The sequence below is a fragment of the Pelophylax lessonae genome (genome assembly GCF_965119305.1).
Source record: "Pelophylax lessonae genome assembly, chromosome: 3".
NCBI lineage: Eukaryota > Metazoa > Chordata > Amphibia > Anura > Ranidae > Pelophylax > Pelophylax lessonae.
Genome location: NC_138770.1, coordinates 78,299,758 through 78,327,293, shown reverse-complemented (window position 1 = coordinate 78,327,293; position 27,536 = coordinate 78,299,758). Strand labels below are relative to the sequence as shown.

Below are 27,536 nucleotides of genomic sequence, written 5' to 3'. Positions count from 1 at the left end.
TGCTCACAGTATATTTACTGCGGCAGTCAGCCCCTCACAGGCAGAGTGACGTAGGTCTACGTCGCTCGCCTGTGAGGCTCTGGGGAGCGAGCGCGCGCCCGCGGAGGCGCGCTCCCGCTCCCGCGCGGTCACGGACCCCCCCCCCGCGCGTGTGACCAGCGGACCCGATGTCCGCCGGTCACTCGGCGATTGGCGGGGGGAGAGGGAGAATGTCAGGCAGCTTGTGTAAACAAGCCACCTGTCATTCTCCTCGCTGTAAAGACACTGATCACACGGATCTAGTATGTAGATCCGCTGATCAGTGTCCTTACAGCTGAAGCCACAGCCAATCACAGTAGAAAGCACGCCCCTAGGGATACACACAGCCCCTCCCTCCCAAATAAAGTTAACCCCTTCACTACCAGTGTATTTTTACAGTAACAGTGCATATGTATAGCACTGATTACTGTAGAAATGACACTGGTAACCCCAAAAGTGTCAAAAATGTCAGTCAAGGGTCCGATCTGTCCGCTGCAATGTCGCAGTACCGCAAAAAAAAAATCGCAGATCGCCGCCATTACAAGTTAAAAAATAAAAACAACAAAAATGACAAAAATCTTTCCCTTTGTTAGTAAACGCGATAACTTTTGCGCAAACCAATCAAAATACACTTTTTGCGATTTTTTTTACCAAACATAGGTAGCATAAAACAAATTGGCCGAAAATGTTAAAAAATTTTGATTTTTACATTTTTTTTTTGGGGAATTTCATATAAAAAAATGTGAAAAATATTGTTATTTTTGCAAAATGTACGCTCTTTTTTTGTTTATAGCGCAAAAAGTAAAAATCGCACGGGTGATCAAATACCACCAAAAGAAAGCTCTGTTTGTGGGAAAAAAAGGACGTCAAATTCGTTTAGGTACAGCGTCGCACGACCGCGCAATTGTCCGTTAAAATCACGCAGTGCCGAATCGCAAAATACCCCCTGGTCGTTTAGCAGGAAAATCCTCCGGGGCTTAAGTGGTTAAGAGCCGGTTCACACTAGTGCGATATCAGACATCGCATGTGATTTGCACCGCATTGCTGTGCAGATCATATGCAATTTCTGTGCGATGCGATTTCAGCCATACATACTGTATGGCTGACACCACATTGCATTCACACCAAAAACAATATTTGTTTGGCTAAGTTAGAAAAAAATAATGCACATATTTTTGCAGGAAAAAAAAAGTGCATTTTATTATTATAATTTTTTTCCCCCCAGGAGCCTGCAGAGCATTGCACCCACAATCAGTGTATGAGGGAAGCAATGTTAGGCTCCTGCAGAGTCTTCCTTCAGTTCTCTGTCCATACTAAGGTCCAGGCTTTCAGTAGCTGAGCTGGAGGAAGTGTGACACAAATTGTATGGCTTAAACCACATTAAATTCGCACCAAAGTGGTGCAGGACCCATCTTTTTGTCCGCACTGGAATCGGACCGATAGGTGTTCACGCCTATGCGATTTGATTCCTGCACCATTTCACCATTCGCACTGCGATCTGCGAACCGATATGGGGGTGTCAATAACTTTACATTGAATGCGTCATTAACTTTACATTGACGCCCCCAGCGGTTCGCAGATCTCAGTGTGAGCCACTGTGCGATTCAGGTGCGATGTGGGAACTGGCACTGAATCGCAAAGTTTCCCGCATTGCACCAGTGTGAACCAGGACTAAATGTGACAGTGGCTGCAGGGAGGAGGAACCCCCTCCTGGGGGTGGAAATTCCTTTGGAACATATTACATGATACACCCTAAATATAGACGTAACATGTTCCTAAGGCCCCGTTCACATCGTACATAGCGGGAACACGCATTCCTGCTCTTGATTTTATTTTTTTTTTTTTTGCGCCATTTAGGCCCTGTTCACACCTGGGCCGGGCATATTGGAATCGCAGCAAAACGCGCAACACACTTGCGGTGCCATTATTTCTTCTTGGCACCCCAAATGTGGTGCGATTGTGCTGCGATTGTTGTGTTATAAAACACACAGAAATGCGACAAAATGCACAATGCCAAACGCACCTGGCTCGGTGCCAACATTTGGTACATGAACTTCTTTGGCATGTTTCTGAAGTTAGGGAAAGCCCATTGAAAATGAATGGTGCCACTCCAAAAAGCGCCACAAAAATGTGAGAAAAACGCACCGCGACAGCATTGCTCATTTCTATGTGTCACGCATAGGGCAGCCCATTCACGTTGTCTGTGTCCAATTACAAAGATATTCCTTATCTTCCTGTTGTCTCTCCAAGAGAGGAAGTGATAGGAAATCTCTCCAATGTAGGGGATAGTTGTCAGTGGAACAGGTAGAGCTTCATTCGAAGATTTCCCCTCCTTTGGTGACAACTGGAAAATTTTGTAATTCCCTTTCTCTCCCGGTTATAATAATCACTAGAGTTAATCTCCCCAGCGGGGGTTTGGCCAACAAAAGCTATAAACACTTGACAGGGAGTCTAACATTTATCAGTGTTTTTTGGTGTTACCGTTTTTTGCTGTTTTTAGCTAAAAATCACCTCTCTGCTATTTTAGTAACTCCCGCTTTCCCACAATGCAATGCTTGCCAGAATTGCATTGCATGGATGGTCACACCCATGCGATAAGATTTAGGTGCGGGGAAAAAATGGCCCTACAACATTTTGGTGCAAATGTGGACCCTTTTTTCCCCCAATCAACATCGCATCGCATGGGTGTAAACACCCTTTCAATGCAGTTCTGTCAAGCTCATTGCATTTTGCAATCTGTTGCAGAGTGTTTCATGGAACATTAAGCTCCCCATTCTCATTGGGCAGATTTGACATGCGATTTGACATGTCAGATCGCATGCCAAGTTAGAGTCTATTGCCAGCAATGTCACTTACCGAATTGGTGCAGCCCTGACTTTGCGGCGCCGCACAGATTCCCAATAGTAGTTTCTGCACTACTTTTGGTGACTTCAGGGCGATTTCAATAGACATCTGTGCATGAACCCGTACAGATGTCTGTTAAATTGCCTCCGAACTCGTACTGACATGCGAGTTTGAAATCGTGCACGTTCAGCTAAATGATTTCAAACCCGCCCTCTGTGTGAACCGGTGCCGTTGCTATGTTCCATCAAGACACCTCCAAACAGAACCCAGGCTATGTTCCATCAAGACACCTCCAAACAGAACCCAGGCTATGTTCCATCAATGACACCTCCAAACAGAACCCAGGCTATGTTCCATCAAGGACGCTTCCAAACAGAACCCAGGCTATGTTCCATCAAGGACCCTTCCAAACAGAACCCAGGCTATGTTCCATCAACGACACCTCCAAACAGAACCCAGGCTATGTTCCATCAAGGACGCTTCCAAACAGAACCCAGGCTATGTTCCATCAACGACACCTCCAAACAGAACCCAGGCTATGTTCCATCAAGGACGCCTCCAAACAGAACCCAGGCTATGTTCCATCAAGGACGCTTCCAAACAGAACCCAGGCTATGTTCCATCAACGACACCTCCAAACAGAACCCAGGCTATGTTCCATCAACGACACCTCCAAACAGAACCCAGGCTATGTTCCATCAATGACACCTCTAAACAGAACCCAGGCTATGTTCCATCAAGGACGCCTCCAAACAGAACCCAGGCTATGTTCCATCAAGGACGCCTCCAAACAGAACCCAGGCTATGTTCCATCAATGTCACCTCCAAACAGAACCCAGGCTATGTTCCATCAACGAAACCTCCAAACAGAACCCAGGCTATGTTCCATCAACGACACCTCCAAACAGAACCCAGGCTATGTTCCATCAATGTCACCTCCAAACAGAACCCAGGCTATGTTCCATCAAGGACGCTTCCAAACAGAATCCAGGCTATGTTCCATCAATGACACCTCCAAACAGAACCCAGGCTATGTTCCATCAATGACACCTCCAAACAGAACCCAGGCTATGTTCCATGAACGACACCTCCAAACAGAATCCAGGCTATGTTCCATCAACAACACCTCCAAACAGAACCCAGGCTATGTTCCATCAACGACACCTCCAAACAGAACCCAGGCTATGTTCCATCAACGACACCTCCAAACAGAACCCAGGCTATGTTCCATGAATGACACCTCCAAACAGAACCCAGGCTATGTTCCATCAATGACACCTCCAAACAGAACCCAGGCTATGTTCTATGAACGACACCTCCAAACAGGACCCAGGCTATGTTCCATCAACGACACCTCCAAACAGAACCCAGGCTATGTTCCATCAACGACACCTCCAAACAGAACCCAGGCTATGTTCCATGAACGACACCTCCAAACAGAACCCAGGCTATGTTCCATCAACGACACCTCCAAACAGAACTCAGGCTATGTTCCATGAATGACACCTCCAAACAGAACCCAGGCTATGTTCCATCAACGACACCTCCAAACAGAACTCAGGCTATGTTCCATGAGTGACACCTCCAAACAGAACCCAGGCTATGTTCCATCAACGACACCTCCAAACAGAACCCAGGCTATGTTCCATGAATGACACCTCCAAACAGAACCCAGGCTATGTTCCATCAACGACACCTCCAAACAGAACCCAGGCTATGTTCCATCAATGTCACCTCCAAACAGAACCCAGGCTATGTTCCATCAAGACACCTCCAAACAGAACCCAGGCTATGTTCCATCAAGACACCTCCAAACAGAACCCAGGCTATGTTCCATCAATGACACCTCCAAACAGAACCCAGGCTATGTTCCATCAAGGACGCTTCCAAACAGAACCCAGGCTATGTTCCATCAAGGACCCTTCCAAACAGAACCCAGGCTATGTTCCATCAACGACACCTCCAAACAGAACCCAGGCTATGTTCCATCAAGGACGCTTCCAAACAGAACCCAGGCTATGTTCCATCAACGACACCTCCAAACAGAACCCAGGCTATGTTCCATCAAGGACGCCTCCAAACAGAACCCAGGCTATGTTCCATCAAGGACGCTTCCAAACAGAACCCAGGCTATGTTCCATCAACGACACCTCCAAACAGAACCCAGGCTATGTTCCATCAACGACACCTCCAAACAGAACCCAGGCTATGTTCCATCAATGACACCTCTAAACAGAACCCAGGCTATGTTCCATCAAGGACGCCTCCAAACAGAACCCAGGCTATGTTCCATCAAGGACGCCTCCAAACAGAACCCAGGCTATGTTCCATCAATGTCACCTCCAAACAGAACCCAGGCTATGTTCCATCAACGAAACCTCCAAACAGAACCCAGGCTATGTTCCATCAACGACACCTCCAAACAGAACCCAGGCTATGTTCCATCAATGTCACCTCCAAACAGAACCCAGGCTATGTTCCATCAAGGACGCTTCCAAACAGAATCCAGGCTATGTTCCATCAATGACACCTCCAAACAGAACCCAGGCTATGTTCCATCAATGACACCTCCAAACAGAACCCAGGCTATGTTCCATGAACGACACCTCCAAACAGAATCCAGGCTATGTTCCATCAACAACACCTCCAAACAGAACCCAGGCTATGTTCCATCAACGACACCTCCAAACAGAACCCAGGCTATGTTCCATCAACGACACCTCCAAACAGAACCCAGGCTATGTTCCATGAATGACACCTCCAAACAGAACCCAGGCTATGTTCCATCAATGACACCTCCAAACAGAACCCAGGCTATGTTCTATGAACGACACCTCCAAACAGGACCCAGGCTATGTTCCATCAACGACACCTCCAAACAGAACCCAGGCTATGTTCCATCAACGACACCTCCAAACAGAACCCAGGCTATGTTCCATGAACGACACCTCCAAACAGAACCCAGGCTATGTTCCATCAACGACACCTCCAAACAGAACTCAGGCTATGTTCCATGAATGACACCTCCAAACAGAACCCAGGCTATGTTCCATCAACGACACCTCCAAACAGAACTCAGGCTATGTTCCATGAGTGACACCTCCAAACAGAACCCAGGCTATGTTCCATCAACGACACCTCCAAACAGAACCCAGGCTATGTTCCATGAATGACACCTCCAAACAGAACCCAGGCTATGTTCCATCAACGACACCTCCAAACAGAACCCAGGCTATGTTCCATCAATGTCACCTCCAAACAGAACCCAGGCTATGTTCCATCAAGACACCTCCAAACAGAACCCAGGCTATGTTCCATCAAGACACCTCCAAACAGAACCCAGGCTATGTTCCATCAATGACACCTCCAAACAGAACCCAGGCTATGTTCCATCAAGGACGCTTCCAAACAGAACCCAGGCTATGTTCCATCAAGGACCCTTCCAAACAGAACCCAGGCTATGTTCCATCAACGACACCTCCAAACAGAACCCAGGCTATGTTCCATCAAGGACGCTTCCAAACAGAACCCAGGCTATGTTCCATCAACGACACCTCCAAACAGAACCCAGGCTATGTTCCATCAAGGACGCCTCCAAACAGAACCCAGGCTATGTTCCATCAAGGACGCTTCCAAACAGAACCCAGGCTATGTTCCATCAACGACACCTCCAAACAGAACCCAGGCTATGTTCCATCAACGACACCTCCAAACAGAACCCAGGCTATGTTCCATCAATGACACCTCTAAACAGAACCCAGGCTATGTTCCATCAAGGACGCCTCCAAACAGAACCCAGGCTATGTTCCATCAAGGACGCCTCCAAACAGAACCCAGGCTATGTTCCATCAATGTCACCTCCAAACAGAACCCAGGCTATGTTCCATCAACGAAACCTCCAAACAGAACCCAGGCTATGTTCCATCAACGACACCTCCAAACAGAACCCAGGCTATGTTCCATCAATGTCACCTCCAAACAGAACCCAGGCTATGTTCCATCAAGGACGCTTCCAAACAGAATCCAGGCTATGTTCCATCAATGACACCTCCAAACAGAACCCAGGCTATGTTCCATCAATGACACCTCCAAACAGAACCCAGGCTATGTTCCATGAACGACACCTCCAAACAGAATCCAGGCTATGTTCCATCAACAACACCTCCAAACAGAACCCAGGCTATGTTCCATCAACGACACCTCCAAACAGAACCCAGGCTATGTTCCATCAACGACACCTCCAAACAGAACCCAGGCTATGTTCCATGAATGACACCTCCAAACAGAACCCAGGCTATGTTCCATCAATGACACCTCCAAACAGAACCCAGGCTATGTTCTATGAACGACACCTCCAAACAGGACCCAGGCTATGTTCCATCAACGACACCTCCAAACAGAACCCAGGCTATGTTCCATCAACGACACCTCCAAACAGAACCCAGGCTATGTTCCATGAACGACACCTCCAAACAGAACCCAGGCTATGTTCCATCAACGACACCTCCAAACAGAACTCAGGCTATGTTCCATGAATGACACCTCCAAACAGAACCCAGGCTATGTTCCATCAACGACACCTCCAAACAGAACTCAGGCTATGTTCCATGAGTGACACCTCCAAACAGAACCCAGGCTATGTTCCATCAACGACACCTCCAAACAGAACCCAGGCTATGTTCCATGAATGACACCTCCAAACAGAACCCAGGCTATGTTCCATCAACGACACCTCCAAACAGAACCCAGGCTATGTTCCATCAATGTCACCTCCAAACAGAACCCAGGCTATGTTCCATCAAGGACCCTTCCAAACAGAACCCAGGCTATGTTCCATCAACGACACCTCCAAACAGAACTCAGGCTATGTTCCATGAGTGACACCTCCAAACAGAACCCAGGCTATGTTCCATCAATGATACCTCCAAACAGAACCCAGGCTATGTTCCATGAGTGACACCTCCAAACAGAACCCAGGCTATGTTCCATCAATGATACCTCCAAACAGAACCCAGGCTATGTTCCATCAATGAAACCTCCGAAGCAGAACCCAGGCTTAAAAAGGAATGGAATCAAAAACGTATCAAAATGCCACCTTCAGCAGCATTTATCAGCGTTTATCAAAGTTAGAGCGTTTTTACAGCTGAAAAATAAATAAAATATAGTAGGAACGGGTCAAAAACCCTGTCAGGTCTTTTTTATTTTTTTGCTGTCTGTGCTTCTTTCAGAAATTTCCATGGACTTCCTGTCCCAGAGACACAACAGTAAGACAAAAATTCCTTCCAAAATGAGGGCAATCCCCCTTTTTTTTTTTCATTTTGGATAGCGAAAGGGAGGGTTATAACCCCTGTAAGATTTTTTTTTTTTTTCACTATCGGTGTCCAATTGGGAAGATTTCCCTTCACTTCCTCTCCCATAGCCAAACAGGAAGTGAGAGGAAATCCCTGCAAATGAAGGGAATTTCTTGGGGACCCACAGGTCACCAGAACTAGTGTCCCCATTGGAAGATTTCCCCTATATTACTTTTCTGGGGACAACCCAAAATTTGGGATTTCCTTTTAATTTACAGTTCTGGACCGGAAGGTTTTTCCCCTTAATGACCAGGTAATTTTTTGCGATTTGGCACTGACAATTGCGCGGTTGTGCGAGGCGCTGCACCCAAAAAAAATTGATGTACTTTTTTCCCCCACAAATAGAGTTTTCTTTTGGTGGTATTTGATCACCTGTGCAATTTTTATTTTTTGCGCTATAAACAAAAAAAGAGCGACAATTCTGAAAAAAAAAAAAAACAATATTTTTCACATTCTACTATATAACATTCCCAAAAAATAAAAATGTAAAAATCTAATTTTTTCATCATTTTAGGCCAATTTTTATTCTGCTACATATTTTTGGTAAAAAAAAAATCCCAATAAGCGTATTTTGATTGGTTTACACAAACGTTATCGCATCGACAAACTAGGGGAATGATTTATGTCATTTTTATTTATTTCTTTATTTTTTTACTAGTCATGGCGGTGATCTGCGATTTTTAGCGGGACTGCGACATTGCGGCGGACAGATCGGACCCCTAACACTTTTGACACTTTTGGGGGGACCAATGACATTACTACAGTAATCATTGATAAAAATATGCACTGTTACAGGGAAGGGGTTAACCTAGGGCTGGCCTAGGGGGTGTTTTCTAACTGTAGGGGGGATGGGCTTGTGAAATCAATACAGAGACCTGTGTTCCTAAATAGGAGGATCACTGGGTCTCTGTATTGATTCCAGAGAGAAGAACGATCTGCTGTGTTTACAAACAGCAGACCGCCGTTCTCTCTTCACGGGGAGCGATCGTGGCCGCCGGCCCCGTGGATTGGCTTCCCCACTGGTGAGTGGGCGTGAGTGCGCGCCCCCAGAATCACTCCCGCGGAGCGCTTTACAGGTAGGCCGTTTGGCGGGAATCTGCCGACCTGCCGCTGGCGACTGGTCGGCAAGTGGTAATGATAATGGCAAACAGGACAAATATCTCTATTATGGGGACACAGACGGGCAATAAAAACTGACACGCCTTCAATCCCTCTCCACTCTTTCCAAAACAAAAAAAAATGTTTTGCCTTTAGTTTTACTTGAACCACTTCCCACGAATCTGTACGTGGGCTCGGAGAAATGGTTGTAGTGGAATGATCTGCAGCTGCAGGCATCACCCCGCTACCGTTCTTTAGAGCCAGCGGTCAGCTTTCAGAACATAACAGCGGATGTGGCTTGTGAGCCGCTCGGCCGTTATCCCAGCGAATCCCTGCCCGGGTCTCCTGTCCCACCGGGAAACCCAAGCAACCAGCCGGCACATCCGCTGACTGGTTGGAGTCCCGAACAAAGCCGGATTCCGCTCTTATCGGGTCTCCGATGTAGTAACCCCCGAATCGACGTCATAACGCCACTTCCTTTTTACTTGGCGGCTAATGGCGCTGAATTTAACCACTTTACCGCTGAGTACGTAGTACTACTGCGGCAAAGTGGCTCTTGTAGGTCTGACGACGTAGACCTACGTCGCCAGACTCCTCCCCCTGTAGGCGGCGCTCGCGCGCCGCCGGAGGCGCTCGCGCGCCGCCGGAGGCGCGCTCCCGCTGTTTTCATTCACAGCGGGAGTCGGGCCAGGGGAGGAGCAGCGGCGATCGCCGCTGCTCTGCCCTGATCGTCGGGGGAATCCAGTTTGGAGATCCGCCCGCCTGTGTAAACAGAGCGGGCGGATCTCCATAGTGACAGGGAGTGACAGATCGGAGTGTTCAGCATAGCTGGACATCTGATCTGTCCATGTCTCACTCAGTCACCTCCCCCCCTACACGTCAGTAAGCACCAGGCATACATTAACCCCTCCCTCTCCAATAAAATTAACCCCTTCCCTGCCAGTGTCATTTTTACAGTAACAGTGCATATTTATAGCACTGATTACTGTAGTAATGTCACTGGTACCCCCAAAAGTGTCAAAAATGTCAGTCAAGGGTCCGATCTGTCCGCTGCAATGTAGCAGTCCCGCAAAAAAAAAATCGCAGATCGCCGCCATTACTCGTTAAAAAAAAAAACCACCAAAAATGACATAAATCTTTCCCTTTGTTAGTAAACGCAATAACTTTTGCGCAAACCAATCAAAATACGCTTATTGCGATTTTTTTTTTACCAAACATAGGTAGCAGAAAACAAATTGGCCAAAAATTTAAAAAAAAATTGTTTTTTACATCTTTTTTTGGGGGGAATTTCATATAAAAAAAATGTTAAAAATATTGTTATTTTTTCAAAATAAACGCTCTTTTTTTGTTTATAGCGCAAAAAGTAAAAATCGCACATGTGATCAAATACCACCAAAAGAAAGCTCTGTTTGTGGGAAAAAAAGGACGTAAATTTCGTTTGGGTACGGCGTCGCATGACCGCGCATTTGTCAGTTAAAGTCGCACAGCGCCGAATCGCAAAAAGTGGCCCAGACGTAAGACAGCAAAATGCTCTAGTGGTAAAGTGGTTAAAAAACTCTCAGTATTCAAAAATGCAGATTTTGGCGTTTTGAATACATGGAAGTGTAGTGGAGGGGTCTGGGGTCTTTTAGTTTCCCGATCCCTCCATAAGGAGTACCTGTCACTGCATATTGCTGTCACAAGGGATGTTTACATTTCTTTTGACAGCAATTAACCACTCAAGGCCTGCCCGCTGGCAAGCAGCCCCTCCTGCGCGAACCGGCGTAGGTATATGTCGGTCGCGCTCCTGCCCCCACTCGGCAGCGGGGACTCCGATGCACGGGGCAGGCGGCTCCGATTGCCGCCGGCCATCCGTGATCGTTCCCCGCTGAGAGAGAAGGACGGTCTGCTGTTGTAAACACAGCTGACCGTTCTTCTCTCTGGAATGATCATAGAGTCCCTGTGATCCTTCTATATAGAATCACATGTCTCTATGGTAATCTCAGAAGCCACGCCCCCCCACAGCTAGAATCACTCCCCTAGGCTCATATTTAACCCCTTGATCACCCACGGTGTTAACCCCTTCCCTGCCAGTGTCATTATTACAGTAACAGTGCATATTTTTAGCACTGATTACTGTAGTAATGTCACTGGTCCCCCCCCCCCAAAGTGTCAAAAATGTCAGTTAGGGGTCCGATCTGTCCGCTGCAATGTCGCAGTCCCGCTAAAAATCGCCTGTGGATAATTGTAAGCACCGTAGTTTGTCGCCATTCCACGGGCAATTGTGCGCAATTTTAAACCATAACATGTTGGGTATCTATTTACTCGGTGTGACATCATCTTTCAAATTAAACAAAAAAATTGGGCAAACTTTACTGTTTAGTTTTTTTTTTAATGCAGTGAAATTTATTTTTTCCCCAAAAAATTGCGTTTGAAAGACCGCTGCACAAATTCCGCATGACCAAAAATATTGCAACAACCGCCATTTTATTTTCCAGAGTCTTTGCTAAAAAATATATATATATATTTATATAATGTTTGGGGGTTCTAGCTAAAAATACCTTGTAAACAACATTTGTCAGAACACCACGCAATCGGTTTGCAAAAACGCACTGCTATTTGCAGAATTGGAACGCATGGGTGTGTACATCTATGCAATATAATCCTGGTGCGGACAAAAAAAGGGTGCTGCACCAGTTTGGTGCGAATGCGATGCGATTCGAGGCATACAAATCCATGGCTCAAACCGAACCCCAGAGTCACCGCATGTAAATTGTACAGGAATATGCTGCGATTCCTGTGCAAATGACATGCTGTGTCTCTCACCGCATCAGTGCGAACTATTGCGATGCGGAAACCAATGCGATTCTAGTGCGGGTTCCCACATCGCATCTCCCCTCGCAGGCAGTTCACACTGCCGCGGTGGGTGTCAATACAAAGTTAATGACACTCCCAGACCGGTTCGCAGATCGCAGTGCGAGCTGGGAATTCAGGCAGGCACCAGATCGCATGGGTGTGATCCGATTCCAGTGTGGGTTAAAAAAAAAAACGGTTCCAGCAGCATGGGAATGCGAGTTCAGCAAAACAATCTGTATGGCTAAATTTGCATCGCATGTGATCTGCACAGCAATGCAGTGCGAATCACATGCGATGTCTGCGTCCCCAAGAGTGTGAACTCAGCCTAAAACCTAAGAAAAAAAAAAGTTTTGTCTTTCGTTAAGTCCCTGATCACATCTGAGCGTTTTTTAGCTAGTAAAACGCTCATCTCTGAAGTCTCAAAGCGCCCAACAAGCAAAATCTCATTCATTTCAATGGCCCCTGTTCACATCTGAGCGTTTTGTCGCCCGAAGCTCAAAAAAGTACACAAGCTTTTTTTTGGCAGATTACAAGCGCCTGAAAAAACGTCTGAAAAACGCCCAAAAAAATGTCTGAAAAACACCCAAATAAAACGCCTGAAAATGATACGCTCGGGTGTGAATGGAGCCTAAGGCTCCATTCACACTACTGCGACTTGTCAGGCGACTGGTCAGCCTGACAAGTCGCGGTCCATGCAGTGCTACGGGAACCGTTCTAATAGGAGCGACACAAGTCGATCCGACTTAGAAAAAGGGTCCTGTACTACTTCGGGGTGACATCGGAGCGACTTGCATAGACATTCATTATATGAAGTCCATACAAGTCGCACCGAAGGCGCGGTGCACGCGACTTCACAGGTCGCCCCCGAAGTCGTGCCGCGTTAGTGTGAACCGGCACTAAGGCTACGTTCACATGTTGGCGTAGCGGATCCCGGGCAGAATCACCGCGATCTGGAAATCATTGCAAATTGTGCGATGCCGTTGATTTGCAATGCCACCCCAAACGCTGTGCGATGTTGCCGCGATTTCCGCCTGCCGAATCGCGGTAACATCGCACAAACAAAATCGCGGGTCGCATGACGCCCAAAAAAGGTACAAGAGCTTCTTTGGGGCGTCATGCGACCCGCGATTTTGTTTGCGCGATGTTACCGTGATTCGGCAGGCGGAAATCGCGGCAACATCACACAGCGTTTGGGGTGCCATTGCAAATCAACGGCATCGCACAGTTGCCCCGCGATTTGCAATGATTTCCGATTCGCTACGCCAACATGTGAACGTAGCCTAAAAGTTGACGACGGAAGCTCAGCTGCCAGTGATGATTTTGCGCAGACAGAAAAGGGTGAAATGGGGAAACGTTCTATGTAATGGTGAGATTGGCATATACTGTGTATGGTGTTTATTCCTGAAGTCTTGGTGCAGCCGCTCTTCTAGGAAGCTTTGGATTGGATGGAGTCCTGGATATGTCGGGGCCGGTTACCATGCATGCGTTGTGTGTATTTGACACGCTGGGTGATTGTGTGGTTTGGTGCCAGGATCCTTCTTATGTAAACATTGGGTAACACAGCGCGTCTTATTTGTAGTGACGCCATGATGAAGAAGAGATGTGTCCTCTCTGTACGGTATACACAGAGCCCCCGGGGGGAATGCTGGAAGGAGCCTTGCTACACGGCTTCTGCCTATGACAGCCATACACACAGTGCAGCATTTCAAGGGTCGGTCCATAAAGCTGAAGTTTGATCCGCTTATGTTTGGTCATCCCTGGTTCCTCCTTTCCCATCCTCACTGGGTCTCTGTGCTTCTCTATGCAATGCAGGCAGATCATAGCTGGTGGGAGGGGCTCTGTACATCGCTTCCTGAAAACATCCCAGCACCCTGTCGCAGCACCGCGCTCAAAAGCCCTCAGCTCTGATGTAAGCAGCGGTCTGACTCTTGAGAGGAGTTATGCAAACCACCTAACTGGGAATGTACGCCATGATTTTGATGTTAACCACTTTTGGACCAGGAAGGTTTTACCCCCCCCCCCGTTTAATGACCAGGCCATTTTTTGCGATTTGGCACTATGGTATTTTAACTGGCAATTGCGCGGTCGTGCGACGCTGTACCCAAATAAAATTGATGTCCTTTTTCTCCACAAATAGAGATTTCTTTTGGTGGTATTTGATCGCCTCTGCGATTTTTTTTTTTTTTTTTTGAGCTATAAACAAAAAAAAGAGCGACAATTCTGAAAAAAATATATATATTTTTTTTACTTTCTGTTATATAACATTCCCAATAAAAAAAAATGTAAAAATTAAATTTTTTCATCATTTTTGGCCAATTTGTATTTTGCTACATATTTTTGCTAAAAAAAATCCCAATTCGGCCCCTTCACATAGGGGCAATCCGACTCAGGGGGGGGGCGACCTCCGAGGAGCAGCGCGCCGCGACCTCGGAGCGGCCGCCACGGACTTCATAACATTGAAGTCTATGGCAGTCGCCTCCGGGTCACCCCAAAGAAGCTCCGGACCCTTTTTCTAAGTCGGAGCGTCTTGTGTCGCTCCTATTAGAACGGGCTTCTCTATGGGCGGCGACCTACGGCGACCTGTGAGGCGACCAGGTCGCCTCACAGGTCGCCTTAGTGTGAACGGGGACTGAGCGTATTTTGATTGGTTTGCGCAAAAGTTATCGCGTCTACAAACTACGGGAAAGATTTATGTCATTTTTATTTGTGTATATATTTTTACTAGTAATGGCGGCGATCTGCGATTTTCAGCGGGACTGCGACATTGCGGCAGACAGATCGGACCCCTAACTGACATTTTTGGGGGGAGTGACATTACTACAGTCATTAGTGCTAAAAATATGCACTGTTACTGTACTAATGACACTGGCAGGGAAGGGGATAACCCCGGGGCGATCAAAGGGTTAAATGTGTCCCTAGGGGGTGTTTTCTAACTGTGAGAGGGATGGGATTATTGGATGAACACAGAGACCTGAGTTCCTAAATAGGAGGATCACAGGATCCCTGTGTTCATAACTGACAGAACAGCGCCACTCTGTGTTCCCGGCCGCCGGCCCCGCAGATCAGCTTCCCCTTTTGCGAATCGCCCTGCGCGTGCGCCCCCTATGCTCACTCCCAAGAAGCGAAGTATGGGTACGGCGATTAATGCAGCCGAGCCAGCCTGCCGCAGTGTATCTGCGGTGGGTGGTTGGCAAGCGGTTAAAGCGTAATTCCACTTTTGTTGAGGAAGAAAACATTCCCCTCTGGGTGATCTCTGTACTTTACACGGATCTTAACAAACTTTGTTGCAGATTCCTACTTTTTGTTATTCTGAAGAAATCATTGTTTGCTCCTCTGTGCTGAGTGGGCCTAATGGGAGTGGTTTAATAATTATCTATCAGCTGTGGCAGCTGCAGAGCACTAATGAGGAAATCTGCTGGGCCTGCATCCCTTTAGACGTGTTCCTATTGGGAGTATCTCACCAAAAAATTTTTGTTGCAGGGGATGCCAGAAATCTGAGTTGTCTCTTAGGCAGACTTCTGGGAAAATTGGTGAGCCAATCACACAAGCAGGAAATGATGTTTCTGGGGGTGTGGTCAGTATACATTCTGCGTACAGAACACCTCCAGGTAGCCATATTGTATTGCATTTTCAGAAATTACAGCAGCTACCGATTGAAAAGGAAAGGTCATTTTTAATAACATTCAATTACAATATGATTTGTGTCACAATTTTACACGCTATATTGTTTTTTCTTTATTTGCTAATATTTTTCCCCCCACAAAAGTGGAGTTACCCTTTAACCACTTAAGCCCCGGAAGATTTTACCCCCATTCCGACCAGGGGGTATTTTGCGATTCGGCACTGCGTGACTTTAACGGAGAATTGCGCGGTCGTGCGACGCTGTACCTAAACGAATTTGGCGTCCTTTTTTTCCCACAAACAGAGCTTTCTTTTGGCGGTATTTGATCACCTGTGCGATTTTTTGATCACGCGCTATAAACAAAAAAAGAGCGTCCATTTTGCAAAAATAGCAATATTTTTCCCTTTTTTTTATATGAAATTCCCCCAAAAAAAAATGTAAAAATCAAAATTTTTTAAAATTTTCGGCCAATTTGTTTTATGCTACCTATGTTTGGTAAAAAAAATCGCAAAAAGCGTATTTTGATTGGTTTGCGCAAAAGTTATTGCGTTTACTAACTAAGGGAAAGATTTTTGTCATTTTTGTTGTTTTTTTTTTTAACGCGTAATGGCGGCGATCTGCGATTTTTTTTGCGGTACTGCGACATTGCGGCGGACAGATCGGACCCTTGACTGACATTTCTGACACTTTTGGGGTTACCAGTGACATTTCTACAGTAATCAGTGCTATACATATGCACTGTTACTGTAAAAATACACTGGTAGTGAAGGGGTTAACTTTATTTGAGAGGGAGGGGCTGTGTGTGTCCCTAGGGGCGTGATTCTAACTGTGATTGGCTGGGGCTTCAGCTGTATGCAGAGTGATCAACGGATCTACATAGTAGATCCATGTGATCAGCTCTCATACAGCGAGGAGAATGACAGGCAGCTTGTTTACACAAGCTGCCTGACTTTCTCCCTCTCCCCCGCCGATCGCAGAGTGGCCGGCGGCGATCGGGTCCGCCGGTCACACGCGCGGGGGGGTCCGTGACCACTCGGGAGCGGGAGCGCGCCTCCGGGGGCGCGCGCTCGCTCCCTAGACCCTCACAAGCTAGTGACGTAGCCCTACGTCACTTTGCCTGTGAGGGGCTGACCGCCGACGTAGATAGTCGTGCGGCGGTCGGCAAGTGGTTAACCACTTCTGGACCAGAAGGATTTCCCCCCTTAATGACCAGGCCATATTTTGCGATTGGGCACTGCATTACTTTAACTGACAATTGCTCGGTCGTGCGACGCTGTACCCAAATAAAATTGAAGCCTTTTTTTTCCCACAAACAGAGCTTTCTTTTGGTGGTATTTGATCACCTCTGCAATTTTTATGTTTTGCGCTATAAACAAAAAAATAGTGACAATTCTGAAAAAGAAACAATATTTTTCACATTCTTCTATAGGACACTCCCAAAAAAAAAAAATGTAAAAATCAAAATTTTTTAACATTTTAGGCCCATTTGTTTTCTGCTACAGATTTTTGGATAAAAAAAAAATCGCAATAAACGTATTTTGATTGGTTTGCGCAAAAGTTATCACGTCTACTAACTACGGGAAAGATTTATGTCATTTTTATGTTTTTTTTTTTTTTACTAGTAATGGCGGCGATCTGCGACATTGCGGTGGACAGATCGGACCCCTAACTGACATTTTTGACACTTTTGGGGGTACCAGTGACATTACTACAGTAATCAGTGCTAAAAATATGCACTGTTACTGTAATAATGCCATTGGCAGGGAAGGGGTTAATACTATGGGTGATCAAGGAGCTAAATATGAGCCTAGGGGAGTGTTTATAACTGTGGGGGGGGGGGGGGTGTGGCTTGTGAATTGATCATAGAGACATATGATCCTATATAGAAGGATCACAGGAGCTCTGTGATCATTCCAGAGAGAAGAACGGTCGGCTGTGTTTACAACAGCTGACCGTTCTTCTCTCTCAGTGGGGAATAATCGCGGGTGTCAGGCAGCAATCGGAGCCGCCTGCCCCCGTGCATTGGAGTCCCCGCTGCCGAGTGGGGGCAGGAGCGTGCCGCACGCTCGCCCCCTAGCTGCAGGCGCGCGACTGGCATATACCTACGTCGGTTCGGTCACGTTAAAGTGTATTGTAGTCGTACTGTCTACCCTCAAGTTGTAAAGTGCTGCATAAACTGTCGGCGCTATATAAATCCTATATTCATATTGTAAAAAGCTGCGCAAACTGTTGGCGCTATATAAATCCTATAATATAATATAATATAATATGATATAATATAATATATTTTATTCAATTTTGATTATCCCTCCACTTGCTGGCCTGTGACATCCAAGTTTTTTCTTCTTTATTGCTTTGGTCTATTATCATTAGTCGAAGCCAAAGTTGCATCTAAGTCGCATCCATCCAAAGTTGCACTACTTTGGAGTCGTACAAGTGTGATTGGATCTAAGTCGCATCAAAAGTCACATCAATAGGGCAGGCAACCTTTTCAAAGTCGCTGTGACTTTAAGTCGCACCGATCTGAACGGGTGCCACTGAAAAGAAAAGGCTGCGACTTGTCATGCGTTTTTTCCCCACGTCCAAATGTTGCATAAGTGTGAATAGATCCTTAGTCATTTCAGTCCCGGAGAGGATTCTGTATTATTGTGGGAAGGATGGAGTTCCCCTTTAAATGTAGAGGAAGGCCCCGGCGTCTGCACAGTGCAGCCATTCTTCTGCCTCTTTAAATAGCTCTCCGTCTTGCTGTGTGTGCGTTGCCGTCGCCGTCCTCCAGGGATCCCCTCCGCAGTGTCAGTGTTACCAGGGACGGGACGTGGTGTGCAGGCGGATGACAGATGATATTTCCACCAGCCGGCCTTCTCTGTAGAAGACAGAATCACAGCACAGAATCCATCCTCCTCCTCTGTGAATTCATCTCCGTCTCCGTTCCCCGCGGCTCGGCCTGCGCCTCTCAGTGTAGGTGACACTGCCGGTAGGTGTCATGCCTCTTCCGGGCTGGGGGCCTGCTATTGGGAAATGACCAGAGCTGGGGGTTCTGGGATCACCGCCATCCTCACCTGTCCAGCCTGGAGGGTACTTCTGAGATTTTCTATACTCCACTTGTTTGATGACTTGTGATGTAGAAAACCTAATAAATAAAAGGCGTACAGTCTGTGATGGCGCCCAACATGCATACTGATTGGGAGATTTGGGTCTAATTGCAGTGTAGGGGGCGGTATTACCGATCAGACTGAACAGTGATCAGGTGGGGAGAAGACGTACAATCTGATCATTACATGGATGGTTAGGAGTTCTCATCAATCATTTCTCCATGTGTGGGTTGATTGAAGGATGTGTGTGCATTGATTGATCAGATCCAGCATTGTAACGAATGAATGAATTAGTTGTATCATGTATGGATAACGTGGAAAGGGCAGAGAGCAGTGGATGTTGGGAATGAGCCCTCATTGTGATCCCTCGTACTGGCCAATCACAGGCCCCGATTATTCAGCCGTTGAACCTTACCTTCGTCAAATCTTAAAGTGTCAGCCCACTCACTGCAGCTGGAGAATTGAGACTCTTTTTGCTGCAACAAGAGGAGTGAGACTCCATGAGTGAGGGGCTTATGGAAACTCACTGCTGTCATCCTCTAAGAGAGAAGCAATATATATATATATATATATATATATATATATATATATACACATACATACAGTATCTCACAGAAGCGAGTAACCCTTCACATTTTTGTAAATATTTGATTACATATTTTCATGTGACAACGCTGAAGAAATGACTCTTTGCTACAATGTAATGTAGCGAGCTTGTATAAGTGCCGGTTCACACTAGTACGACTTGTCAGGCGACTTGTCAGCCTGACAAGTCGCGGACTGTCGCGGTCCATTGTGTAGTACAGGAACGGTTCTAATAGGAGCGACACAAGTCGCTCCGACTTAGAAAAAGGGTCCTGTACTACTTCGGGGCGACCTGGAGCGACTTGCATAGACATTCATTATATGAAGTCCGTGCAAGTCGCGCCGAAGTCGCGGTGCACGCGACTTCACAGGTCGCCCCTGAAGTTGTGCCGCTGCAGTGTGAACCGGCACTTACAGTGTAAATTTTCTGTCCCCTCAAAATAACTCAACACACAGCCATTAATGTCTAAACTGCTGGCAACAAAAGTGACATCCCTAAGTCCAAATTGGGCCCAAACTAGTGTCAATATTTTGTGTGGCCACCATTATTTTCCAGCACTTCCTTTACCCTCTTGGGCATGGAGTGCACCAGAGGTTCACAGGTTGCTACTGGAGTCCTCTTCCACTCCTCCATGGTGACATCACAGAGCTGGGGGATGTTAGAGACCTTGCGCTCCTCCACCTTCCATGTGAGGATGCCCCACAGATGCTCAATAGGGTTTAGGTCTGGAGACATGCTTGGCCAGTCCATCACCTTCATCCTCAGCTTCTTTAGCAAAGCAGTGGTCGTCTTGGAGGTGTGTTTGGGGTCGTTATATTGGAATACTGTCCTGTGGCCCAGTCTCCGAAGGGCAGGGATCATGCTCTGCTTCAGTATGTCACAGTACATGTTGACATTCATGGTTCCCTCAATAAACTGTAGCTCTCCAGTGCCGGCAGCACTCATACAGCCCCAGACCATGACACTCCCACCACCACGCTTGACTGTAGGAAGACACACTTGTCTTTGTACTCCTCACCTCGTTACCACCACACGCTTGACACCATCTGAACCATCTTGGTCTCAGCAGATCACAGGACATGGTTCCTGTAATCCATGTCCTTAGTCTGCTTGTCTTCAGCAAACTGTTTGCAGGCTTTCTTGTGCTTCATCTTTAGAAGAGGCTTCTTTCTGGGAAACCAGCCATGCATACCAATTTGATGCGGTGTGCGGCGTATGGTCTGAGCACTGACAGGCCCCTCACCCCTTCAACCTCTGCAGCAATGCTGGCAGCACTCATAGGTCTATTTCCCAAAGACAACCTCTGGATATGACGCTGAGCACATGCACTAACCTTCTTTGGTCGACCATGGCGAGACCTGTGCTGAGTGGAATCTGTCCTGTTAAACCTCTGGATGGTCTTGGCCACCATGCTGCAGCTTAGTTTCAGGGTCTTGACATTCTTCTTATAGCCTAGGCCATCTTTATGTAGAGCAACAATTCTTTTTTCAGATCCTTAGAGCGATCTTTGGTAGGAGGTGCCATGTTAAACTTCCAGTGACCAGTATGAGAGAGTGAGAGCGATAACACCGAATTTAACACACCTGCTCCCCATTCACACCTGAGACCTTGTAACACTAAGGAGTCACATGACACCTGGGAGAAAAAATGGCTAATTGGGCAAAATTTGGACGTTTCCACTTAGGGGTGTACTCACTTTTGTTGCCAGCGGTTTAGACATTACTGGCTGTGTGTTGAGTTATTTTGAGTGGACAGCAAATTTACACTGTTATACAAGCTGTGTAAAGCTGTGAGCGGTGGAAGGTGGCTGGAGGGAGGCGTTCCCTCCCTCTGATTGTAATAACAGCCGAGCGGCTGCTTAGCTGCATCAGTTGTTATTAAAGTGATTAATTTTGATGATTATGGCTTACAGCTAGTGAAAACCCAAAATTGAGTATCTTAGAAAATTAGAATATTGTGAAAAAGTTTAATATTGTAAACTCATGATGTCACACGCTAATCAGCTAATTAACTCAAAACACCTGTAAAGGTTTACCGAGCCTTTAAGTGGTCTCTTAGTCTGGTTCAGTAGGTTACACAATCATGGGGAAGACTGCTGACTTGATAGTTGTCCAGAAGACAGTCATTGACACCCTCCACAAGGAGGTTAAGTCACAAAAGGTCTTCGCTAAAGAAGCTGGCTGTTCACAGAGTGCTGTATCCAAGCATATTAATGGAAGGTTAGGTGGAAGGAAAAAGTGTGGTAGAAAAATTTGCACAAGCAACAGGGATAATAACCGCAGCCTTGAGAGGTTTGTGAAGCAGAAGCCATTCAAGAATTTGGAGGATATTCGCAAGGAGTGGACTACGGCTGGTGTCAGTGCTGAAAGAGCCACCACACACACAAGCGTATCCAGGACATGGGCTACAACTGTTGCATTCCTTGTGTCAAGCCACTCCTGAACCAGAGACCACGTCAGAAGCGTCTTACCTGGACTAAGGAGAAAAAGGACTGGACTGTTGCTCAGTGGTCCAAAGTCCTCTTTTCGGATGAAAGTCAATTTTGCTTTTCATTTGGAAATCAAGGTCCCAAAGTCTGGAGGAAGAGTGGAGAGGTACAGAATCCAAGTTGCATGAGGTCCAGTGTGAAGTTTCCATAGTCCGTAATGATTTGGGGAGCCGTGTCGTTTGCTGATGTTGGTCCACTGTGTTTTATCAAGTCCAAAGTCAGCACAGCCCTCTACCAGGAAATTCTTGAGCACTTCATGCTTCCCTCTGCTGACCAGCTTTATGGAGATTTCATTTCCCAGCAGGACTTGGTACCTGCCAAAACTACCAATACCTGGTTTAATGATCATGGTATCACTGTGCTTGATTGGCCAGTAAACTCACCTGACCTAAACCCCATAGAGAATCTGTGGGGTATTGTCAAAAGGAAGATGAGAGACACCAGACCCAAAAATTCAGACGAGCTAAAGGCCGCTAGCAAATCAACCTGGGCTTCCATAACACCTCAGCAGTGCCACAGGCTGATCGCCTCCATGCCACGCCGCATTGATGCAGTAATTCGTGAAAAAGGAGGCCCGACCAAGTATTGAGTGCATACTATACTGTACATGGACAGACTTTTCACTAAGCCAACATTTCTGTATTAAAAATCCTTTTTTTTATTGTAATATTGTAATTTTCTGAGATACTGAATTTTGGGTTTTCACTAGCTGTAAGCCATAATCATCAAAATTAAAAGGGAAATGCTTGAACTATATAACTCAGTGTGTAACGCATCCATATAAAATATATGTTTCACTTTTTTAATTGAATTACTGAAATAAATGAACTTTTTGATGATATTCTAATTTTTTGAGATGCACCTGTATCTTTATATATGAATTGATATTTTGGGATCGATTGAGATTTATATTATATCAGAGTTTACTGCCCCCTGAAAGGTGCAGGTGCATGTAGAACTATTATCCATAGGTCAGACTATAAGGTGAGCAAATAAAAGTGAACATTACGTGGTGAAATCACAGAAGATATCTCATGCAGCAAAATTTGGAGTCGGTGTAGAAAAAAACACAGGAATCTTATTTATTATAACTTTGGCTTTATATATTGATTTATTTATTTCAACAAACAGTATATGATGATGTAAGTATCTCACAGTAATTACAGTATATGATTACCACATACTGCAGCACTGGAACATTGTGGTTTTAGATGAATAATAATGGTATTATTAAAGATATTAACAGTGGCGGCCTGTCCATTAGGGGAGCAGGGGCGCCGACCCCCCTATCTATGTGTCCGGCCCCCTAATCTACATGCAGGCTGCTGGATGCATGGATTCCAATGGGGGATCTTTTTTTTTTTTTTGGAAGCATGTGATTAGAGCCAAAGGCTCTAATAGGCTTCAAAAAAGGGTGGGCTCGGGGCGCAGAGCACTGCAACCTGAGCCCACCCAGCTGTGTGACAATTGCAAATTAATGGAGAAAGATATATAATAGATAGATACTCAGCAATATCCCTATATATATATATAGTAGCGCAAACTTGTCAAGAAGCAAGTGCCAAAAAAATACTGTGCCCACTGCACAAAAGTCCGAAATGCAATAGATGTCACATAGGCAGCAGGAAAAAGTTCAGAAATGACTCAAACAGTCCATAATCCTTCACTCTATCTCCTGGGATGATAATGTACGAAGACGTGTTTCTCAAAAGGATCACCACCACCACCGTGCTCCAAGGGGGGAGGAGAATTGCCCACTCACCAGATGCTGTGGCCCAACCCACTTTCGTGTTTGAGCATTCAGGCTTATAATGATGGTCACTGGTCCAGAGTATCCACAACAGGAATCGCACCAGCGCAGTCAAAAAAAGCTCAGCAGCATATGGGGAGGAGAGAACATAATCCCAATAGCGTGATACTGTTTGAAAGGGTTTTATTAAATAAAATAAAACATAAGGTAACACACTCACATGTCTTGTATGTCATCCAACGCAAAAAAACAGTCACGAATAGGGGAGGGATGCCCTTCGGGAGATGATGTCCAGGCTCCACGCCGTGGACGCCGCGCCTTCTGGGTAATCCGAACTCCTCTTACACAGCCTGGTTACATCGCCTGGTCACGCCCCGACGCGTTTCGTGATTTCCACTTCTTCCCCGGGAGCGTTGGCATTTTTTTGGCACTTGCTTCTTGACAAGTTTGCGCTACTATATATATATAGGGATATTGCTGAGTATCTATCTATTATATATCTTTCTCCATATGTTTTAGTTAAGTAGCTGCATAGCCAATTTATTTATTGGTGAGTGGTCCTCATTTGAAGCGCTTGGGATAGCTTATACCTTTATTTGGTTTTCGTTGGGCATTTAAGCTGTCATATTATATATAATTGCAAATTAATATTCGCTATTATCACACTGATTCTCCTCCCAGCCAATCAGAAAGAGGGTCCTGAGTCCTGTTTTCTGATTGACCGAAAGGAGAAGGCATTCTATTGGCCAAGAAGGAGGGAGGAGACAGCCACCGATTGAGAGCATGGACTGAGGGGGAAGCCGCCGCCTGTCAGTACCGCAAAGCAAGGTAAGTAAACTGGCACGGGGGGATATGGTAATGTGGGCTGGAGTGATTGGGGGGGGGGGGTTCCATCTAACGCCACCCCCCAACTGATGGAGCACCAGCCGCCACTGGATATTAAGGTTGAATTAAAGCCATTTATTTTTCATTTTGGATAGCGTAAGGGAGGGTTAAACCCGCCATCTGTGTTCCATTGGGGAGATCTCCCTTCACTTCCTGTCCTATAGCCAAAGCAGGAATTCAAAGGAAATTCCTCCAAAGTGAGGGAATCCCAGGATATCACCAAAACTAGTGTCCCCATTGGACATTTTCACCTCTATTCCTGATCTGGTGACAACTTTGTGATTTTCTTTCAATTTCATTTTTAGTGATATCGATAAACAGCACAAATAGGGTTAATCACTTAAGGACCGGCAGGTTTTACCCCCTAATGACCAGGCCATCTTTTGCGACATGGCACCGAGTTACTTTAACTGATAATTGCATGGTCATGTGATGCTGTACCTAAATAAAAATGTCCTTTTTTCCCCACAAATAGAGCTTTCTTTTTTATTTTCTGCGCTATAAACAAAAAGAGAGCGACAATTCTGAAAAAAAAAAAAACCTTTTTTACTTTCTGTATAAAACATGCCCAGTAAAAAAAGTTAAAAAAAACATTTTTTCATCAATTTATGCCAATATGTATTCTGCCACATATTTTTGGTAAAAGAAAAACCCAATAAGTGTATATTGATTGGTTAGCGCAAAAGTTATCGCGTCTACAAACTAGGGGAAAGATTTATGTCATTTTTATTTATTTTTTTACTAGTAATGGCGGCGATCTGCGATTTTTAGCGGGACTGCGACATTGCAGTGGACAGATCGGACACCTAACTGACATTTTTTACACTTTTGAGGGGACCAGTGACATTACTACAGTAATCAGTGCTAAAAATATGCACTGTTATTGTACTAATGACACTGGCAAGGAAGGGGTTAACACCAGGGGCGATCAATGGGTTAAGTGTGCTCATAGGGAGTGCTTTCCAACTGTACGGGGAATCGACTCACTGGATGAACACAGAGACCTGTGTTCCTAAATAGGAGGAACACAGGATCCCTGTGTTCATCTCTGACAGAACTGCGGTCTGCCTTGTTTACATTGGCAGACTGCCGTTTTGTCTCCATGGGGAGCGATTGCGGGTGGCCGGCGGACATCACGACTGCCTTGACCCGCTGATTGGCTCCCCCTCTGGCCAATCAGCGTGTGCGTGTGCTCAGCGGGGATTGCTCCGCTGATCCCCGCTGAGCTGGCGGATGACAGGTCCATCTCCGCTCACTGTGCAGAGAGGGACCTGTCAGAGTCCCACTCTCCTCTATGGGGAGATCAGATGGGAGACGGACAGAGTCCTGATCTCTACTATGGGGAAATCAGGTTAAAACGGATCACCTGTCACAAAAACGCAATTAATTACCCAATTTTTTTGTAAAATATAAACGCAGATGTTGCACTGAGTAAATAGATACCCAACACGTCGAACCTTAAACATGTCAGTATCCTATATTTTCCATAGGCGACGCTTTAAAACAAAAAACGGAAAATTCCTATCATACTTCCCGTAATTTTCCTTTCCTGGTGGTCTCCATGGCAGCCTACGTGTGGGTTAACCCCGCCTCCTCTCCAATGGTATAGGACCCCCCTCTATAAATTTCAGCTTGCAGGCACAGCCAGTGTTCCATATCTTAGCCGAATCCAAGACCAGAGGGTGGGAACTCCGGCTGCCATGGAGACCACCAGGAAAGGAAAATTACGGTAAGTATGATAGGAATTTTCCGTTTTCCTGGCAGTCTCCATGGCAGCCTACGTGTGGGAAATAACTAGCCCAAACCACACGGGTGGGAATGTTTCAAATCAAATTTTACTTCAAATTATTAGCAGACAAAACAGTCAAGCCAAAATTAACTGAAGATAAGGAGGCTGGCTCCACACAATAATGTGTCATAAACGTATTTACAGAAGACCATGAAGCTGCTCTGCAGACTACTTCTGGTGCAACATGATGTGAAGCCGCCCAGGACGTTGAGATGCTTCTCGTCGAGTGGGCTGTCACCGCCTCCGGAGGAGCCAAACCCTCTACACAGTAAGCTCGCTGAATGGCAGACACAATCCAGGCCGCAATGGACCTTGACGAGGCCCGTTTCCCTCTATTCTTGCCTGAGAAAAGGACGAAGAGATTATCCGATTGTCTGAAAGAAGACGTTGACTGGAGATATTCCATAAGAGTTTTCCCTACATCCAAGGGATGAGGTTCATTATCCTCTGAAGAACGAAAAGGTAGGAAGTACAATCTCCTGGTTCTCATGAAAAACCGATGATACCTTCGGATTGGAATTGAGCATCGGAATTAGGACTACTCGGTCCGGGAAAAACGTGAGAAAAGGTTCTTTATAACCAAGAGAACTAATCTCAGAAACTCTTTTAGCTGAAGTGATTGCTACTAAAAAGGCTGTTTTAATGGTAAGATCTTTAATGGAGTCCGACAAACTAGATCTTGAAAGGACGTTAAGGACAAGGGGAAGGTCCCATTTTGGGAACCTTGGCTTCCTCTGAGGTCTGAGTCTGACCGCACCTTTGAAGAATTGTTGTATGAGTATATGCTTGGCCCAGGAGAACCCTGAGAACACCGATAAGGCTGATATTTGCACCCTGAGAGTCCCAACTGATAGGGACTTATCCAGACCTGCTTGAAGGAACTTCAGGACTTCTTGAACTCCGAAATTCAGGGAATGATTTCCCTCCGGGTACGTGAATTCCAAGAATCTAGACCAGACTCTACAGTAAACTCTGTTCGAGCTAGGTCTCCTAGAGTTCATTAAAGTAGGGATTGCCCCAGGAGGGCATCCGAGTGACTCCAACCTCTCCCTCTCAAGAACCAGACCGTTAACCTGAGCAAGGCGGGGCAGGGGTGTAATGTTGTTCCCTGCGAGAGAAGGTCTGGTTTGATGGGCAGGGGAATCGGGCTCCGATAGCTGAGTTGCAGGAGAAGTGGG

At 46.1% G+C, this 27,536-nt stretch overlaps 1 protein-coding gene across 3 annotated transcripts in view; it reads left to right on the top strand.

Annotated features, from left to right (window-relative positions):
* MAPRE3 (microtubule associated protein RP/EB family member 3) overlaps positions 1-27,536 on the top strand; it is a 226,173-nt gene that overhangs the window by 51,292 nt on the left and 147,345 nt on the right. Inside the window, exon 1 of one of the 3 annotated variants that reach the window (XM_082251160.1) lies at positions 18,719-18,742. The exons of the other annotated variants lie outside the window; for them this stretch is intronic. The gene's annotated coding sequence lies outside the window, so the exon portion shown is untranslated. Of the gene's footprint in view, positions 1-18,718; positions 18,743-27,536 lie in introns of those variants that run through there. 3 annotated transcript variants of the gene reach the window in all.